Source organism: Salvelinus namaycush, chromosome 4 (assembly GCF_016432855.1).
Source record: "Salvelinus namaycush isolate Seneca chromosome 4, SaNama_1.0, whole genome shotgun sequence".
Lineage (NCBI taxonomy): Eukaryota > Metazoa > Chordata > Actinopteri > Salmoniformes > Salmonidae > Salvelinus > Salvelinus namaycush.
The window spans coordinates 154,817-167,613 of record NC_052310.1 but is presented as its reverse complement, the minus strand read 5'-3'; the positions used below and the strand labels follow the sequence as shown (position 1 = coordinate 167,613).

The window sequence follows — 12,797 nt, the reverse complement described above, 5'->3', positions numbered from 1 at the left end:
TTGGCCACAAAATGAGAGAAATAAGCTTTTTTATGGGTATGGAAAACTTCTGTGCTCTTTCGTTTCAGCTCATGAAATATGGGACCAACACTTTACATGTTGCGTTTACATATTTGTTCAGTATAATAAAATAATGATCTATTCTAATTCTGTAAACTGACAAACGGCTTCATCATTGTGGTTTCACGGTTGTTGAGAACCCAACTGCAAAACGACTACGAATGTAACCTAATATAAAATATATCTTTCTATGAGCAAAGCGATCATGAGAATGATGGTGCTGCTTAGAAGTGCTCCAACGGAAATGCCAGCCCACAAGCCACTAGCTAACGAAACAGAGGAGAAATAATAGTCACTAACAACAACAATTGCACAGTTTCAGCTTAGTCGCTACTCTTCCTTTATCTTGTAGTTGGGTAAACACATAGCTCCACCCACCTTGTCAGCCGGTACACGGAAACGTCCCCACTTCCGCTTTCAGACCCTTTTCTTAGCTAGCCAATTTGCTAACATTAGCGCCCAGGTCAACAAGCTTTTTCCAGATAATTTATTTAAACATCCTCAAAAAATATTACGATCATAATTGATCAGTATGAACTTACGATTAGACGCCAAGTTACTATACAATCAAATATTGTCATAGTTGTCCAAACCACACCATGATGGCGATACACTGAGCCAGCAATAAGACGTGGAACCAAGATGATTTGGTCGAAAAAATGTTCATCCGCTTCTACTGCTAGCTATATACGCCATGGCTCCTTCACAGAGCAAGCGCAGGAGTAGGTGGGGCACTCAAACAAACCATTTTCCAGGACGCCTATCCCGCTGGGAACTCTGGCTGTAGTAGTTTTTACATCGTTCCTTGTCTGGTCTCTCTCCAGCCTATGTAGGGTGTAAATAAATCCTCGACGACTACATCTCCACGCTACCATTGCCTTGCTGTTTCCATGCCGTCATTGAAATATATCGGAACCATTTTTTTTTTTATTATCTGAAAACCAGCCAATCATTACAAGCCAAAGGGCGGTAACTCCGAGGTGTTGTCCAATGAGCGAACATATTGATGTCCGTGGGTGGTGTTGTGTATCTGTCAGTCAGTTTCAGAAGCGGAGAGAGAGGATCATAGAGAAAAAGCTCTCTGGCTACCGACACGGCTTACGACTTTGTCGAATTCACATACCAACATCAAACCGAACCGGGGTCAGCGGACAAACGCGAAAAAACTGGAAAATTGTAGGATTAAATGATTTTATGGATTAATTTGAACCTTTTCTTTCGTCGAAAGAAAACAGTCTCAACTTGACTTCATAGGTAAGGGATCGTGCTTTTGCATGCCTTAGGACGGTGAAAAAAAATTACCTACTTGACTACATTGAATTTCGATGCCTGAAAAAAAACGGATTGTAATGTGATCAAAATTAATCTAGGGGGATGAATGAAACATCAATCGTGAACATGGAATCGTAACTCTTAAATGCACACGTTAACCTAACATTTCATCGGCGAATCGTTTAATTTTATGAATAGTGTAACAGCTAGGTTAACCTATTTCCTCGTTTAAAAATGTCATACTTTATTTATTGTGTTGGAACAATGCGACTTGCTAACGTCATTCATTGTAGCCTGCCGTGTTGTCGACTTGTTTCATAATCGTACTGAGAGGATCACTTTCTACTGGGCTAGCAACCGACTGTTGTGGTGGAATTTTTAACACGACGGTCACTTTCTAATGGTGTGGCTGCCTGGTAGGCATCGAATAGCTAACGTTAACCGATTGGGAGAAAATGCTGCCTTGTTGGAGTCCGAGCTAGTCCTTACGTAAGACTATGCCTACATCAGTAAAAATGTCCCCTCGCCTTTGCATCGACTTCCAATACAGTAACGTTAGCTACGTGTTTCTAGAGTTTCACAAGTCAACTGCGAATCTGAACAAGGCTACATTTCTTTTGTTGCTTTGATTTCTTTTTTTAGGCCAGCAACAATGTTGCAATTGAGTCAGAACTCGCTCCTTCTAGTGGCCGTAGTAGTTGTTCTTACTGCAGCTTGACACATTAAGATGTCCCCCCTCGTCGAAATGATTTCGTCGTTTTATTGTTGTTGTTGTTGCTGCCTGATAATTCCTGGTAAACACTTATTTCGAGTCGGCGGAATTTGACTGGACCCGCGGAGTTGTCTGGGGTGACATTGTAGCCACCGAGATCGGCAACTCGTCGAGAGCTATTTGGCTTTACGTTTATAACCTCAAAGTGAAATGTGTCACGCCTCCCGAACAACGATGTAATTCTTGGTGATTATTATTTGTTTAGAATTCAGTGTTTTTGAAACGACTTTATTGGGCTCGACCTTGTTGCCAAGTGTTTTGTCAATTTGCTTCTTTGTCAGAGAGGAACACTTGGATGTACTCGACCGTCAGCAAATTCTGTAGAGCTACTGCTTCTCTGCTCGTACAGACGAGAAGGGGGTGAATCAATCTGTTTTCAATCGTCCTGCAGCAGTCTTTCTTATTATAACTATGCATTGTTTTACTCTCATATAACTAACGTTATAATGACAAGTGTTAGTTCTTGGTTAGGGTTGTCGAGTGTAGTTTTATCGCACTATTTGCTCACCGATTTCTGTGGAGATAGCCAGCAGATTCCCGACCCTACTGTTATGCTTCGAGCTTGCACTGAGCTGCACTGGGGTCTGAAATTGCCATCATGATCAGATTTAACGCCCTATTCGGACAGGATTAGTTTTAGGGGGGAGGTTGGGTAACGAAATTATGTGCACGAGCACAAAACGCCATATCTGTAATTGTAGGACTGTCCCGAATCTGCCATCTCTATAATTGTTTACATGGCAGGAGTAACAATTCTCAAGTTTGACAGGAGTTGCTCACGGTTTGAGCAAGAAAACAATAACATTCAATACATTGAATGAAGTGCTGCACATAAGCTATATATGAATGACCTACATGTATCAACTTTCACAGTGAATTATTTTATTTATATGTTTTGTGCGTATGAATTGAAAAATATCACACCTTTTTTACACCTTGCTGTTAATAGATGGCAAAGCAGCAGCATTCAACTGACCTAAACGTTTGGAAATGATAAGTTAACTTTCTCATCCTTAGTCTTAAAACACATCTCAAGTGCAAGTGCACTGTTTAGCGTCATATCTAAAGGCAGGGGGCATTTAGGACGTACTGTTCGTCACTAAGATATCCTAATGATTATAATCAGACTTATTCAATTCAAATATTATGGAGACACTATTACCAAAGGTTGGGCGGTATGGTTTAAAAACGTGTGAACCAAGTTCGAGTTATGAGTGTGACACTATCACCTGGACATGTTGAAATATCTTCACTCCTAGAATACAAAACCTTCAGGCTTCAATAATAACTGTCAATTTATTTGAAGAGAGAAAAAAAAAATATGAATTTACCTGGTGCAGTTTTGGGGGGGGGGAAACGAATTCCGTCCCGAAACATCCTCTGGAATAACGGACATTGTGGAGTAATAATTACATAACCAACACTCTCTAGTAATACTAGTCCCTTGAGAATAGGGCTTAAGACACGAGTTATGGGTTTGATATTTTTGTTGTTGTCTCAGGACCATTTGTTTTTCCATAAAGCTGCTCTTTTCATCCCCATGCTAGCTACCAGTAGCCACAGCAGCCATTACGGAATGGCACTTTGCGTTGAACAACAAAAGGCGTTTGACTGACACTGCCATTCCACAATGGCTGAGGTGGCTACTGGTAGCTAGCATGAGAACGAAAATGGCAGTTTTCAGGAAAACTACCAGTATTTCAATCTTTTCGGTTTGTCAGTTTGGATATAGGCAACATTTTGGAATACAGTTGCACATCCCTGCATTGAGGTATGTTTTCCCGATCCAAATGTTTTCACACTTGGTCCCTTACAGAATTTTTTTGTTTGAACTTTGTATGATTTTCTTAATAATTGTGTGCAGTGTGAACACTCCAAAGGAACTCAGACCCCGACGGGAACCGAACTGATATCATATCTGCGGTCCGGTTCCCTTTTTGAGGGCAATGTGAACACAGCTCCCCATGTTGGCTTTTCATTATTCCCTCACCATACACTAGACTACTACAAAACTGTTTCCCCTGCTATAAACTCTCTCACATTGGGGCCACAATAAAGAGATGATGATACGTGCTGTTTTTGAATAGGCCTATTGATTAGCGATTGTCAAGGATGCACAGAAATGTCCAAATATGTGTGGAGTTTTTAGTTCCGATTTATTTGTTTGCAATATGTGATCTATAGGCTAAGAGAGCTTCATAAGCTGTTTGTTCTATTGTGGGGGTTGAATAGTGTGAGAAGACAACAACATATTTGGTGAGAATCACAACATAGGATACAAAATACATTCTAGCTCTTAAAGGGCCATTAGCCTACGATGGGTGTACGATTTTTCAATTACAGCATTATTTAATCTGCAGTTATTCTTCTGCTATTTATTCTGTTATGATTTAACATGTAAATATTATTGGTATCTTTTCATTACAATTATTATGTTTAATCTTTTAACTAAATGCAGTCTGTTAGATGCCAGAATGTAAGTATGTATATCTAGCTGTTGATAAAACATTCTGATGGAATGGCTTGTCCTGCCTTTTGTAAAAACCCACAGTGCATTTGGTGAATGTTGGAAAAATATCTTGGTTCCTTTCTAAACATTGCAATGTGAACGCAAAGAGGACTCGGACCACAAAATAGGTGAAGTGAACTGGTAAAATAGTTGAGTCCTCATCCAAAGGCAAGGGCAGTTAGAATACAAGTTATTTAGCTTACCCCAGAGTTTACTTTAAAGTGGACGGAGTTAGATTCTTTTGAAAGAGAACTATATGTGAAAACACCCTTAAAGGGATAATTAACCACAAACTATATACATAGAAGCTATATAAATGCATTTATTAACGTCTATATTTGTTTTTTGAGAAGTGTATTCTATTACAGACACCTTAATGCATACTCTTATATTATGGGAGAAGAAAAAAAAGAACAAATTATATATAAAAAAAACAAAACAGCAATGTTTTTTTCCCAGAGTGTACTATTAAATACATGTAGTTTTGTACTTGAAACCTTTAATTGAAATACTGTAGAATTCCATTCATCCCTATGGAGGACTCCTCCTACTGGGGAGTACCAATATGGCCGACTGGTGGCTTCAAAGCCTCTCACTGGCCAATACATAGTATCAGCAATCCAGGGTGTATATATATATATATATATATATGTCATTGGGAGATTTTACTTAAAAAAGATAGATATATATTTAACATATTCTCATTTACAACTGCGACCTGGCCAAGATAAATCAAAGCAGTGCGACACATACAACAACACAGAGTTACACATGGAATAAACAAACGTACAGTCAATAACACAATAGAAAAATCTATATACAGTGTGTGCACATGTAGAAGATTAGGGAGGTAAGGCAATAAATAGGCCATAGAGGTGAAATAATTAGTAGTTGAGTGTGCTATTTACAGATGGGCTGTGTACAGGTACAGTGATCAGTAAACTGCTCTGACAGCTGATGCTTAAAGTTAGAGAGGGAGATATAAGTCTCCAGCTTCAGTGATTTTCTTATTTTTTTTTTTTTTGCAATTCGTTCTAGTCATTGGCAGCAGAGAACTGGAAGGATTGGCGGCCAAAGGAAGTGTTGGCTTTGGGCACAAAACAATGTTAATTTTATTTGAATGGTAAATCTATTGATAAACTCGGTAAATTAAGATGGCAAAGACCTACCTCCAAATTCGGTAAATTAAGATGGCAAAGACCTACCTCCAAATTCAAAACAACTCAATTGGCTAGTTCATCTATCTGTCAAGAAATGGCCGGGTTGTAACTTGATCCTACTGCTACGATTGGATAAAGCGAGTGTAACGCTCGTCCTCCTCCTCGTCTGAAGAGGAGCATGGATCGGACCAAAATGCAGCGTGGTTTGAATACATACTTGTTTTATTAAAGAAAGACGAACACGAAAAAACACTTGATAAACTACAAAACAATAAACGACGTTAACAGACCTGAACTTGTGAACATATAACATGAACGCACGAACAGGAAGGAACACACGAATGAATTAACGAAACGAACGAAAACAGTCCCGTGTGGCACAAACACTGACACAGGAACAATCACCCACAAACAAACAGTGAGAACAGCCTACCTTAATATGGTTCTCAATCAGAGGAAACGTAAAACACCTGCCCCTGATTGAGAACCATATCAGGCTAATAACAATGAACCCAACATAGAAAACACATAACATAGAATGCCCACCCAGCTCACGTCCTGACCAACTAAACAAAGACAAAACAAAGGAAATAAGGTCAGGAACGTGACAGCGAGGCTGTAACTCCGCCTCCCTTTCACATCTCTTTCCATCGTTTATATCGCTCGGTGACATTTACTGCTACTATGAGAACTACCTCAATGGCGATGACATTTTGCTACCAAGCCATAGATGTGCATAATATATAATTAAGAGAGTGTGGGTAGGAAAAAAGATGAAACGACCTTGCACTTTGACTGAATGACTCATCTGCCAATCCTTTGAGAAGTGAGAATGCATACGAATGTCCATAAACATGCAGGAAGATTCTTAGGTAGCTAAACCTATTGCCAACCTTCCTTTCCCTATTTAAGACGATCATCTAATCTGACGATCAACTGTCAATTTACCTATCCGATTGCGGCTGGTCAGATCAGTACACCAGTAAATATCTAACGTCAATATCGTCAATATCTAATATCAGATCGCTGCTGAAAATGGTGCATGTTCAGAATGATAACCAGTTAACGTTAGTTAGGAGCTAATATCCAGCGTAGCTATCTGATATCTTAGCACCACTATCTAGCCAGCTAGCTAGCGTAGTAGCTAATATAGCTAGCTAACGCCACAGATGAAAGGGTCAGTTATAGTAATCTTTGCTAACAGGTCACATAGCTATCAGCTTAGCTAGCTTGCTTATTGCATGCATGTCCGGGCATGTCGACACAAGCCTTATTATTATTATTAATAAACTAATATTTGCAACAGGAGTTTGATTTTGGTCACTGGTCATTCATCCGTTTCTCAATGCTGCCCCTTTCTGTTGGAGAATGAGCTGCTGATTTTCCCCGCCAGACATTGCTCAGCGTTGTGCAGTGCTCAGGCTGTGAGTGGCGGTTGGCATAGCAGCAGCGTTGCTATGTAGAGAGACGATCGGCGAACCAGAATTTTGACTTCGATACCAGTATTAAAATACTCCAAAACGATACAGAAACTATACTGTACCACTGCCTCAAATCTACGTATTAGATAAAGTCATAAAATAACCACGGGATTTAATTCTTTTTTTTTTTTACATTAAATGTTGAGAACTGGTAAAACAACTTAAAATAGAATATCTTCTATTCTGTATTTTAATTTCTTTACAAAATAAAACCCCATATTAAATAACAGAATATCTTAAATGTACCTGATTCAAAACCATATGAGACTCAGAGCATACAAAATAATGGTACAATTGCATTTAAACCGTTTTAAAAATGTAATTTGATACATACAGTGCCTTCGGTAAGTATTCAGACTCCTTGACCTTTTCCACATTTTAAGTTAAAGCCTTATTCTAAAATGGATACAAAAAAAGCCCCATCAATCTACACTCAATACCCCGTAATGTCAATGCGAAAACAGGTTTGTAGAAATGTATAAACCCCCCCCCAAAGAAGCAGATTCCTTAGTTCCATAAGTTTTCAGACCCTTTGCTATACGATTAGAAATTGAGCTCTGGTTGTTTCTACAACTTGATTGGAGTCCACCTGTGGTAAATTCAATTGATTGGGCACGAGTAGACTGTGCATGTCAGAGCAAAAACCAAGCCATGAGGTCGAAGGAGTTGCCCGTAGAGCTCCGAGACAGGATTGTGTCGAGGCACAGATCTGGGGAAGGGTACCAAAACATGTCTGCAGCATTGAATGTCCCCAAGAACACAGTGGCATCCATCATTTTTAAATGGAAGAAGTTTAGAACCACCAAGACTCTTCCTAGAGCTGGACGCACGGCCAAACTGAACAATCGGGGAGAAGGGCCTTGGTCAGGGAGGTGACCAAGAACCCGATGGTCACTCTGACAGAGCTCCAGAGTTCCTCTGTGGAGATGGGAGAACCTTCCAGAAGGACAACCATCTCTGCAGCTCTCTACCAATCAGGCCTTTATGCTAGAGTGGCGAGACGGAAGCCACTCCTCAGTAAAAGGCACATGACATCAGCCCGCTTGGAGTTTGCCAAAAGGCACCTAAAGGAATCACAGATCATGAGGAACAAGATTCTCTGGTCTGATGAAACCAATTTGAACTCTTTGGTCTGGAGGAAACCTTTGCACCATCCCTACAGTGAAGCATGGTGGTGGCAGCGCCATACACTGAGGATGTTTTTCAGCGGCAGGGAGACTAGTCAGGATCGAAGGAAAGATGAATGGAGCACAGAGTACAGAGAGATGCTCAATGAAAACCTGCTCCGGAGCGCTCGGGACCCAAAACTGGGGGCGAAGATTCACCTTCCAACAGAACAACGACCCCAAGCACACAGCCAAGACAACGCAGGAGTGGCTTCGGGAAAAGTCTATGAACGTCATTGAGTGGCCCAGCCAGAGCCCGGACTTGAACCCAATCTAATATCTCTGGAGAGATCTGAAAATTGCTGTGCAGTGACGCTCCCCATCCAACCTGACAGAGCTTGAGAGGATCTGCAGAGAAGAATGGGAGAAACTCTCCAAATACAGGTGTGCCAAGCTTCTAGCGTTATACCCAAAAATACTCGAGGCTGTAATCTCTGCCAAAGGTGCGTCAACAAAGTACTGAGTAAAGGGTCTGAATACTTATGTAAATGTAATATTTCCGTTTTTTTTTTTTTTCCATTTGCAAAAAACAAAATATACTGTTTTTGCTTTATCATTATGGGGTATTGTGTGTAGATTGAGGGGAAAAAAAACAAATTCAATACATTTTAAAATAACGCTGTAACAAAATATGGAAAAAGTCAAGGGGGCAGGGCGGCAGGTAGCCTAGTGGTTAGAGCGTTGGGCCAGTAACTGAAAGGTTGCTGGATCGAATCCCAGAGCTGACAAGGTAAAAACCTGTCGTTCTGCCCCTGAACAAGGCAGTTAACCCACTGTTCCTAGGCCGTCATTGTAGATATGAATTTGTTCTTAACTGACTTGCCTAGTTAAATAAAGGTAAAAAATATATATATTAGTAATTAGTCCCCAGGCCCATCAGTCAAACCAAAGTTTGGACACCTACTCATTCATTTTATATTTGAGATTCTTCAAAGTAGCTACGCTTTGCCTTGATGACAGCTTTGCACACTCTTGGCATTCTCTCAACCAGGTTCATGATGTAGTCACGTGGAATGCATTTCAATTAACAGGTGTGCCTTGTTAAATGTTAATTTAAAGGAATTTCTTTGCTTAATGTGTTTGAGCCAATCAAATGTGTTGTGACTAGGTAGGGTTGGTACACAGAGTTCAAGTAACAGACACATCTCAACATCAACTGTTCAGAGGAGACTGTGAATCAGGCTTTCATGGTCGAATTGCTGCAAAGAAACCACTACTAAAGGACACCAATAAGAAGAAGAGACTTGCTTTGGCCAAGAAACACGAGCAATGGACATTAGACCGGTGGAAATCTGTCCAAATTTGCGATTTTTGGTTCCAACCGCCATGTCTTTGTGAGATGCAGAGTAGATGAATGGATGATCTCTGCATGTGTGGTTCCCACCGTGAAGCATGGCGGAGGAGGTGTGGGGGTGCTTTGCTGGTGACACTGTCAGTGATTTATTTAGAATTCAAGGCACACTTAACTAGCCTGGCTACCACAGCATTCTGCAGCTATACGCCATCCCATCTGGTTTGGGCTTAGTGGGACTATCATTTGTTTTTCAACAGGACAATGACCTAACACACCTCCAGGCTGTGTAAAGGCTAATTGAGATGGTTTGGGATGAGTTGGACTGCAGAGTGAAGGAAAAACAGCCAACAAGTGCTCAGCATATGTGGGAACTCCTTCAAGACTGTTGGAAAAGCATTCCAGGTGAAGCTGGTTGAGAGAATGCCAAGAGTGTGCAAAGCTGTCACCAAGGGAAAGGGTGGCTACCTCGAAGAATTTAAAATATATTTTGATTTGTTTAAGAGTTTATTTTTTATTACTACATGATTCCATGTGTTATTTCATAGTTTTGATGTTTTTACTATTATTCTAGAAAATAGTTTAAAAAAAGAAACCCTTGAATGAGTAGGTGTGTCAACTTTTAAAGATAAGAGCATCTGCTAAATGACTAAAATGTCAATGTAATTAGATCACCGCAACAGTGAAGGAGTCACTCTAGTTGTATGCTAGTAAACAAACACCACAGGCCAGGGGACTACTGTAATGTGATGGACCTGAGGCTTGGGAACTACTGTAATGTGATTGACCTGGGGACTACTGTAATGTGATTGACCTGGGGACTACTGTAATGTGACGGGCCTGGGGACTACTGTAATGTGACGGGCCTGGGGACTACTGTAATGTGATTGGCCTGGGGACTACTGTAATGTGACGGGCCTGGGGACTACTGTAATGTGATTGACCTGGGGACTACTGTAATGTGACGGGCCTGGGGACTACTGTAATATGATTGGCCTGGGGACTACTGTAATGTGCATTGGCCTGGGGACCACTGTAATGTGATTGACCTGGGGACTACTGTAATGTGACGGGCCTGGGGACTACTGTAATATGATTGGCCTGGGGACTACTGTAATGTGATTGACCTGGGGACTACTGTAATGTGATGGACCTGAGGCTTGGAAACTACTGTAATGTGATTGGCCTGGGGACTGTGGACTACTGTAATGTAATTGGCCTGGGGACTACTGTAATGTGATTGGCCTGGGGACTACTGTAATGTGATTGGCCTGGGGACTACTGTAATGTGATTGGCCTGGGGACTACTGTAATGTGATTGGCCTGGGGACTACTGTAATGTGACGGGCCCTCCGGGCGACTAGTAATGTGACGGGCCCGGGGGACATACCATATTGACTGCGCCGGGCTGACGGTACCGTAACGTGACGGGCCTGGGACTACCGTAACTGACGGCTGGGGACTACTGTAATGTGAGGGCCGGGGACTACTGTAATGTGACGCGGCCTGGGACTACTGTAATGTGATTGGCCTGGGGACTACTGTAATGTGATTGGCCTGGGGACTACTGTAATGTGACGAGCTGGGCCGATAGTAATGTCGCGGCTCTGGGACTACCCGTAATGTGACGGGCCCGGGGACTACCATAATGTGACTGGCCCGGGGACTACCGTAACGTGACGGGCCTTGGACTACTCGTAATTGTAACGGTCTGACGGCCTGGGGACTACAGTAAGTGACCGCGCCGCGGGACGAATACCGTAACAACGTGACGGGCCTGGGGACTACCGTAACGTGACGGGCCTGGGGACTACTGTAATGTGACGGGCCAGGGGACCCACCCCCCTTTCCCCTTTCTTTATTTCTTTTTTTTATATTTTTATATTTTTTTTTTTTTTCACCTTTTTTTCTTTTTTTTCTTTTTTTTTTCCGCCCCCCCTTAATCCTTTTATTTTTTTTTTTTACTGTAATGTGGCCTGACGGGCCATGGGGACTACTGTAATGCTGATCCCATGGGCCATGGGGACTACTGTAATGTGACGGGCCTGGGGACTACTGTAATGTGACGGGCCTGGGGACTACCGTAATGTGACGGGCCTGGGGACTACCGTAATGTGACGGGCCTGGGGACTACCGTAATGTGACGGGCCAGGGGACTACCGTAATGTGACGGGCCCGGGGACTACCGTAATGTGACGGGCAGAGCATAGAATTAACTTATCTCGGGTACGTGAGACGGTAGCGTCCCACCTCTTCAACAGCCAGTAAAACTGCAGGGCGCCAAATTCAAATACAGAAATACTCATTATAAAAATTCAGAAAACAAAACATATTTTACATAGGTTTAAAGATTAACTTCTTGTGAATCCAACCACGTTGTCAGATTTAAAAAATGCTTTACGGCGAAAGCATACCTTACGATTATTTGAGAACATAGCCCAGCAGACAAATCATTACAAACAGTAACCAGCTAAGTCGAAGAATTACACAAGTCAGAAATAGAGATAGAATTAATCCCTTACCTTTGATGATCTTCATATGGTTGCACTCAGCATACATTCATTTACTCAATAAATGTTCCTTTTGCTCGATAAAGTCTCTTTATATCCAAAAACCTCAGTTTTGTTTGCGCATTTTCTTCAGTAATCCACAGGCTCAAACGCAGTCAAAACAGGCAGACAAAAAAAACAAATTGTATCCATAAAGTTCATAGAAACATGTCAAACGATGTTTATATTCAATCCTCAGGTTGTTTTTAGCCTAAATAATTGATAATATTTCAACCGAACAATAACGTCGTCAATATAAAAGGTAAACAAGAAAGGTACTCTCTCGGTCTTGCGCATGAAAAAGCTCTGTGACACTTTAGGGTCCACTCATTCCGACTGCTCTTACTTCCTCATTTTTCTGAATACAAGCCTGAAACAATTTCTAAAGACTGTTGACATCTAGTGGAAGGCATAGGAACTGCATTTTGAGTCCTAAGTCAATGGACACTGTAATGGCATTGAATAGAAAACTAAAAAAACAAAAACAAACTACTTCCTGAATGGATTTTTCTCAGGTTTCTGCCAGATCAGTTCTGT

At 41.4% G+C, this 12,797-nt stretch overlaps 2 protein-coding genes across 3 annotated transcripts in view; one reads left to right on the top strand and one right to left on the bottom strand.

Annotated features, from left to right (window-relative positions):
* The window catches only part of ggps1 (geranylgeranyl diphosphate synthase 1), a 61,887-nt gene extending 61,139 nt beyond the window's left edge, over window positions 1-748 (bottom strand). The window contains exon 1 of one of the 2 annotated variants that reach the window (XM_038990950.1): window positions 439-748. The gene's annotated coding sequence lies outside the window, so the exon portion shown is untranslated. The remainder of the gene's footprint in view (window positions 1-438) is intronic. The other variant, XM_038990952.1, reaches the window with a different exon arrangement.
* A 368-nt stretch (window positions 749-1,116) lies between these two features.
* The window catches only part of LOC120045305 (AT-rich interactive domain-containing protein 4B-like), an 85,769-nt gene continuing 74,088 nt past the window's right edge, over window positions 1,117-12,797 (top strand). Inside the window, exon 1 of the mRNA XM_038990185.1 lies at window positions 1,117-1,314. The gene's annotated coding sequence lies outside the window, so the exon portion shown is untranslated. The remainder of the gene's footprint in view (window positions 1,315-12,797) is intronic.